This window comes from Salvelinus sp. IW2-2015, unplaced genomic scaffold (assembly GCF_002910315.2).
Source record: "Salvelinus sp. IW2-2015 unplaced genomic scaffold, ASM291031v2 Un_scaffold1322, whole genome shotgun sequence".
Taxonomy (NCBI): domain Eukaryota; kingdom Metazoa; phylum Chordata; class Actinopteri; order Salmoniformes; family Salmonidae; genus Salvelinus; species Salvelinus sp. IW2-2015.
The window spans coordinates 197,603-205,460 of NW_019942841.1; the positions used below are offsets into that span (position 1 = coordinate 197,603).

Sequence of the window (7,858 nt, forward strand, 5' to 3'; positions counted from 1 at the left end):
CCCTTTATTTTTTTGAGCAGTGTATATAAAATCGGCCGATTAATCGTTCTTTTTTGGTCCTCCAAAATCATAATCGGTCGACCTCTAGTATGGAGAACCTCGCTGGTGGTGTCGAGGCGGTGGAGAACGCGGAGGATTTCCTTCATGGCCGTACCCAGTAGAGCCAGCTGGTCGTGGAGTAGATGACCCTGTTCCTTGTTTTACCAACAATTGTATTACAATGAGAAGGTAAATGAAGTAAATTGGGAAAAATAGGTTACGCATCTTAGTTTGATAATTAATATATTGTTCAAACCTGTTTCAAATATAAGACGTAAAGAGACCRTACTCTCACTTGTTAMAATAATCTGCTCTGAGTGGATTGTGAAGCAGAACGATTACAGACACTTTTTGCCAAGTCATCCTTCGTTTGTGTTMCTGCCAGGGGTGTATATTTAGATGTAAACTGAGATGTTGTTCCAYCGCTAGCCTGGGAGAGGTGCTCAGTGAGGCATACCTCCAGGTCATGTGACCCCAACATGACACAGCAAAAGCCTTACTACTGAACATAGACACTGACAATAACAGCCCACTAATGGGACCAGGTCAGATGTTTTTACTGCTTTGAATGAGTGGTTGAATATAAAGTATGGAAACATCTGATAATGTTTCAATTTTGAGTGAACTATCCCTTTAATCCTGTATTGGCACATGACTTGCTGCACTTATATRGTACCAAGTTGGAGATCTACCCCTAAAATGCGCTAGGCTACCTCTTGAGGGAAGTTTCACACACACCTTTAGATCCATGCACTAAGATGAGAAGGGGGTTATCAATTACCTCCTACTTTACAAATTATTGTTATGATACACAGAATTATTCATCAATAACTGACCAATGTAAACATGACAAGCCCATTTTAAAGAGCAACAAGTGCACTTGGGTATACTTAATTAATGATGCATGCACAGCCATGATTGTTGTGAAAAAACTCTCAAGGACTTTGAAAGGAGATCTGCAGCTCCAACTGCTAATTTAACCCCTATAACACCTTCATCCTTCAACAAATATACTGCTTGCAAAAGAGCAGATATACAGTGAGCTCCAAAAGTATTGGGACAGTGACACATTTTTTGTTGTTTTGCCTCTGTACTCCAGCACTTTGGATTTGAAATTATACAAGGACTATGAGGTTAAAGTTAAGACTCTCCATTTTCATCCATATCGGGTGAACCGTTTAKAAATTACAACACTTTTTGTACATAGTCCCCACATTTTAGGGGACCAAAAGTATTGGGACAAATTCACTTGTGTATTAAAGTGGTCAAAAGTTTAGTGTTTGGTCCCATATTCCTAGCACACAATGATTACATCAAGCTTGTGACTCTACACAGTAAATTTGAAAGTGTTAAATCAACACTTTGTGTTAAATGTAACACTGTCGGCAAGTACATATGGCCCCACTCTACACAGAGTAAAAAGTACACTGATCAAAGTGTTACATTTCTAGTGTTGATTTAACACTGAGGAGTGCAAAAAGTTAACACTGCACTACACTGGCCAGTGTTGATCAAATTTAACACAGAGGTAATCAACACTGAGTGTTATAGTGACTCTCACTATAGTTGATCTAGGGTGACTCCTTTTAGAGTAAAAATGTGTTTACTCTATACAGTGTTAATTTATTTACTCTTCCCCCATGTAAACAGAAATTATATTTTGTAAAAGCACTTGGAATTTCACAATAAACTCAAGCAAAGCTGTTTCAACATTCAAATATGTTACTTATGACCAAACAATAAGTCTCAGCCCTGGCTTAAACTGTTATCAAGTAAGAGTAGAATGTAGTCAAAAGAATCCCTTGCTCCATATGACATGAACAAATCAAAAGGTTTGTGGTACATGATTATATTTACATGAAATACCTTGCATGTGGGACTTGCTTCAAAACAACTTTAAATGCATGCAAATGATCATCAAAACATAAGGTTTTAATGAGCTGACCCAACCCAAAAAACATTTTCCTCTTTCAGAACAATAGCCTTAATTATGTAAAATACTGGCATTTCAATGACTACTTCACCACATATGACCAAATCAAGATGATATTCTGTACCATGGTGCWTTACCCATTTAACTGACAAAACACTTGTGTGCACTGAGACATTCAGCTTGGCAGCAATCTCATGGCYTTCTTTCAGCTCATTGAGCCTTGACATCTTTCCTGGACCTATAGCTAGTCTATCCTGGCTGAACATTTCCCAATTATATGGCATGTCATTTTGGTGTTTCTTGGTTAAGGTCATAGTGACATTCTTAAAACTCTTCAGTTGCTTTTTAAAGAAATTATGTTTTGCCTCGTAGCGCATACACCACGAATGAAGAATTGGCCCAATATTCCTTATACAACGAGGATAATGTATCATGAAGTGGTGTTTCGGTAACATATTTCTATCAGGAAATAAATACATGAAAAGCCTATGATGTTCAGCAATTAAGTGCGTCAGATAGATAGTCATGCCCTCTGTTAGTATAGGAGAAAACACAATATTTACAATTTGTAGTAGTAACAAAAGCAGCTGCCAGTATTTATCATCTTTCTGTACCAGATCACCAAATATCAATGTCAAATTACAGAGAAGACACCAAGACTGAATAGCATTTAGACACAAATCATTGCTCCCATCATCCAATTTGAGTGCAGGTGGATGATTCCTCCTCTCTGTGTAGCCATARTTAAATGAATGAACTCWACCGTACACATCTTTAGCAGTCACWAAGTTGGCTTGTATATACTGTAACACACGTTTTACCTCAAGTTGTGCAACTCCTTCTAAAATGTCATGCATTATATCAACAGAAAAAGTGTCTGTAGTATTGAAGTACTGCAGAGAGTTCAATAAGCAGGCATGCTTCACACCGTACACATGAGGTAGTGTTGASTTTGACTGAATAGTTTGACAATGGTCTGAGTGCATTTCCCAGTGTGGCAATAACGGCAACAATAACGAGCACTAAATGATTCCACAAAACCAAACAGGCAATGTATACCAAGATTATCTCCAGTTACTTGGACAATACTGCCATGTATACGACCACTGAAGAAGGGAACTTCAATACCCTCAGWMTCAAGCACTTTCAAATCACTTACTATTGGCTCRAGAATGGAATCAAATCCATAGGKTTTAAGGTCCTGGGTATGGAAGAGTGCACATAAGTTAATACTTACCAAAATTGAATTAAACTTTGGGGTAAAATTTCTCAAAGTAAAGTATATACCKCCCAACTTGTGAATATCCTTTTTTGATCCCAATGGATTAGCGGTCTCAAAGTCATCATAAAAGAGTTGAATTTGCAAYGCATTTTTCTMTTTAGAAAAGAGAGGATGTCTCTTCATATATAGTCCATCTTCCAAATCAAAGTTAACACCATTTAAAAAAGCTCTGAGCTCAGCAAYCCTTGGAGTCTCCTTAACCTTCCCAATGTCTATGTTGTACACAGTTGTTTGTATGAAGGTGTACATGTTGCGCAGCATTGTATTGTAAGCAGTACCAAAAACAAAGTGAGTCTTGAAAAGCTCATCGAAGGCACCAAGAGCTCTCATTGACTTGCACAGCAAGGCTCGCTTGTCCAGGATGATGAAGTAAGGCTCGCTTGTCCAGGATGATGAAGTAAGCATGGATGCTGCTCTTCCTGGTCCCGACTGCAAGAAGATATGKTTGKTGGCTCTGGTCAATCGCATCAAGGTGCTACTGGATACTGGTTCCTGCCTCAAGACGACGAAAACTAACACCATCATTAGTTCATCATAACGGCTGCAGCACTGTCCATGAATAAGAATGCCAATACAAACCTTTGGAATATCACAAGATGCTGTTCAGCTTGGGATGCAGACATCTTGCCTGGTCTTTTGCGGCCTTGTGATGAAGGAGGAGTCAAATGGAGCAGGAGAAGGATGGAGGATAGGTCACTGTCCCATCCTAAACAAAGAGATCCTGATTAAAATGGTAAATTCCTTCAGTGACATTAACATTTCAGAGTTATTTGAAATATAAATTATAAATTATGATCATCTTAACATCAGCATTYGTGTCAGCTCCCTCATCAACTGCACATTTTGCCATCTGGATCAGCTCCTGAAGTTCAGGTCCCTGAGTCGCCTTGCTTAGGGTCTTGCTTAGCATGATGATCTTTTGCTTGAATGTAGTTGGCCCCCTCTCCAAACAGCAGCACAAAATCCTGTTCAATCTGAATAAAATAAGACAAAAACATTCCACTTTAACCTCCAAAACAGAGTTTGAGTAAATCACCAGCCTACACATTCATTGAACTACTATTACTGGCCAACCTGAATTGGCATCTAGAGATTAAACACAATTTATACAACTTAAAACTGTTTAAAAAAAAGTCTTACCAAGCCCTTCACATCAAGAAAGCGTGGAAATTCAGTTAGGATGGTGGAGCATTTCCTCAGGTCGTGGGTCAACTTCTTCCTGTACTYAAAGGTCAATTTCATCTTCTTTTTGACTGTTTCTTCATTAGAAGAATATTCATAAGAGAAATGGCCTCTCGGCACTGGTCTTAACTCAGGGTAGCCAAAGTGGATGGACTGGACTCCCTCTCAGCAGTTGGCCCTCCAGAGTATAGTTGAGTCGGCTGTTTCTCTGATGAAGCCAAATTCCTCTGAATGGTTTTGATTCTATACGAGAGCTACCCTTCTCCACTATTAGGGTCGTAATAATGTTCCTTAAGAAAATGAACATGGTTACTAATCTTGAAAGACCAAATAACCAAGTCCCATTTGCTCAGATTCCATACCAGACGAATTAAACGCAGATGCCCTTTATCAGTTGTAATGTATACTTACATATCCATTTGCGGTGTAGGGATCCTTCAGGTATGGGAACAAGGAGACGATGCCTCTGTGCAACGTTTCTCTCACACTGCGCCGTGGTGATGTCCTGACAAGAATATAATGTTATGTTTAGGCGGCAATCAGAATCTCCACAAGCAGCATTGGTCCCCAGTCAGCTAAATATCAGGAGTGATTTTTTGAAATCACATCGAGTTTGATACAAGATAATCTTCTACCAATAGCAGTGGATGGTCAGCAGTAGCCTATCCAATTATGCGACTGAGATACTGATACAGAAGTCATTTTTAACATTCAGCAGATATGGGGCAAGTAATGCTCAACAATTTTCATTATGAATCTTTCCTTTAAACTTACCCATGAGTCACTGTCATCGCCGAAACAAGAATGTTGACCATTTTTCGTCTGGTGCAGTCAGTCAGGCTTTTAGTTTTGGAGTACCCTTGATGATAACCTCTCCACCAGGCTTTTTCTTCAGTATGCTCTCTATTAGCTGTAAAAAACAGCTGTGAAAAATCCATTGAATTGAAGAATCAATTACAAATGTAAATTCTTTGCTTCGTCATCAGATATTTGACGCTTTTGTGGAGGGCTTCCATCCTCGCTCAAAATTATTTTATCATCAACTGACTCATGGTCTGAACCAACCACCACGAACTGGCAAAGACAGGACTCATCAGGGAAGATTCTGAAATAAACAAAGATGACAATACAGGCATGTCAATATATGGTTATATTGAAAGTGATGCCACAAGTAACCAAGACTTGAAAACCAGCACATACCTTTAGCATCATTGTTCAAGTGTGAGCTTGAAAACACCAAGATTTGGCCGTGTCACCACTCCTCAAACACATCCCCATCAACTTCAGTTCCAGACCCATCATACAGCTTTGCCTCTGATAAACTAGTAAGTGATCTCAAATTTCAGGAAAGCTGTGACAAACATTAAAAAACAACCTACAATTAGAATTGCAATCGTAATGGTAAGAATAATTAGACTGACTGGTATGAAAACAGTAAATGTATTTCCAATCACAAATTAAAAGTTTACCTCCAATCAAAAGGTCTTCAAGTGTCAGGTCAATGATCTTGACATATTTTTGTTCGCCATTGAATTTCACCCTGATCAGCATGACTAGGTCGGAAGCAGTTAATGGTACGAAATAGGCCAAAACGGATGAAAAAGCATTACATTTTGTATTTCGATCATGACACATTATATAAGGATGACTACAAACATTTTCACCAATACTCCTGCAATGCTAATTTCAAAGTATATTATGAAATTATTGGATCATGACCACAACTTGTTTGATATTACTTGAGCAGATCCCAAACTACAGCAAACATACTGTAGCGACCCGCACAGACAGCTGTTGTGTATGTGTTAGGCTAGGAGGTGGTTGTGTTGTACTGACCAGTGCCCAGTGTTCACGGGGTCCGACACTGTCAATCAACCTGCTATCTGCCAATCAGGGAATGCTGGAATGTTCTGATGCCGGGCATCCTGGCGGTTGGCGGAGTGGCGTGGAGGGGTTGGGCAGGGGGATGGAGCATGGGAGGTTAAGACCCGGTTTGGCCTTTGTTCTCTCTCTTTTTACGTCTGGGCTTCACAAGAGAAGGTCACGATTGGCTTGTGGGTTATCTGTCATTTATTTGGCGTGGGTACGGCCAAACAGTAGCCTGTGTAAAGTTGGTTTAATAAACCGTCGATTCGCAAACTCAATCCTATGTCTGGACAATTGTTCATTTATGATCTAGTCAGGTCATTACAATACTATTGAACTCACATTCGCTTTCCCAAATATTGACGGCCTAATTAGTCCAGTAAAATACACTCATAATTCCAGCTAGTCACTATATTATGTTGTCATGTTCTAGGAGCAGTCTTACAAGCCCGCCAAAATCAACTGGTGATAAAGCRRGTGCGAAAYGCAGTTAGCTAGACTAGATAGCTGCCGATGCAATGGCTACAATATGTATCTATAAGCATCACCCACAAGTCAAAAATGCAGTTATAATTTGGATAAATAAACAACTCACCTTAATCAGATTAGTCCTCAATATATAGTAAGCAGCTGAAATAAAGAGAACAAACTAGTATAAAGCGAAAAAAGCTCAGTGCTGAAATGAGACACGCGCCCATGGAACCGCCAGGTAGAGCAGACTAACTGCACAGGACAGGGGCGAGCTAGTTAGCTAGCATGCTAGCTATCTAGGAAAGACTTGCAAAAAGTGAAACAACGCAAGTAACTCTAACATTAGCTSCACACACACACAATCAAAACTTCTAGACGTTTTATGTTACACTGCAGTCTGACAACCATGTATAAAGTATTTACATTAACATTGCTAAATAATATCAGTGAAATAATTGTTTAAAACTCACCTTTGCGTGGAACAAATTAGGATTTTGTTGATCCAACAATGGTGTACGAGAAAAGAGGAAATTTGAACACAGAAACTGAATTTATGGGCGGGGTGGTGATGATGTTTACACTTACTGAGTAAAAGTCTACACTAATAGAGTAACATTTTACACCTTAGCAATTAACACCAGTTATCAGCACTGACGCTAGGGGTCATTTGGCACTGCCAGTTGCTAAAACAACTCTATGGGAGTCCATCACTTTTGACACAGTGAATTTAACGCTGGTGATTTTACTGTGTTCAAACTTGTTGGATGGATTTYCTGTTTGTTTGAATGTGTTTCAGATAATTTTGTGCCCAATAGAAATACATGATAAATAATGTATTGTGTCATTTTGGAGTCACTTTTATTGTAATTGAGAATCAAATATGTTTCTAAACACTTCTAGATGAATGTGGATTCTACCATGAATACTATCACGGCTAAGACCCAGATGCAGACAYAGGAGGCAGAWAGTAAGAGTCTCAGAGTTTATTATAATTCAAGGGGCAAGCAAAAGGTAAGTCAAAGCAGGAAAACGGTTGTAATCCAAATCAGAGTCAGGCAGATACAGGACGGCAGCCAGGATCAGGG

The 7,858-nt window shown here is 39.3% G+C and overlaps 1 long non-coding RNA gene across 6 annotated transcripts; it reads right to left on the minus strand.

The window, feature by feature from the left end:
* Positions 1 to 1,743: 1,743 nt before the first annotated feature.
* LOC112070433 (uncharacterized) lies at positions 1,744 to 5,998 on the minus strand. Of its 6 annotated transcripts, none has more exons than XR_011475598.1 (8): positions 5,906 to 5,998; positions 5,637 to 5,787; positions 5,485 to 5,541; positions 5,211 to 5,346; positions 4,848 to 4,941; positions 4,395 to 4,726; positions 4,060 to 4,228; positions 1,744 to 3,960 (listed from the first exon to the last, which is right to left on the minus strand). It is a non-coding gene; the product is annotated as an uncharacterized lncRNA (long non-coding RNA). The 6 variants fall into 6 exon arrangements; XR_011475600.1 differs by having other exon boundaries at positions 4,395 to 4,473; positions 4,567 to 4,726; positions 5,211 to 5,541; XR_011475602.1 differs by having other exon boundaries at positions 1,744 to 3,746; positions 3,834 to 3,960; positions 5,211 to 5,541.
* Between the last annotated feature and the right edge of the window lie 1,860 nt (positions 5,999 to 7,858).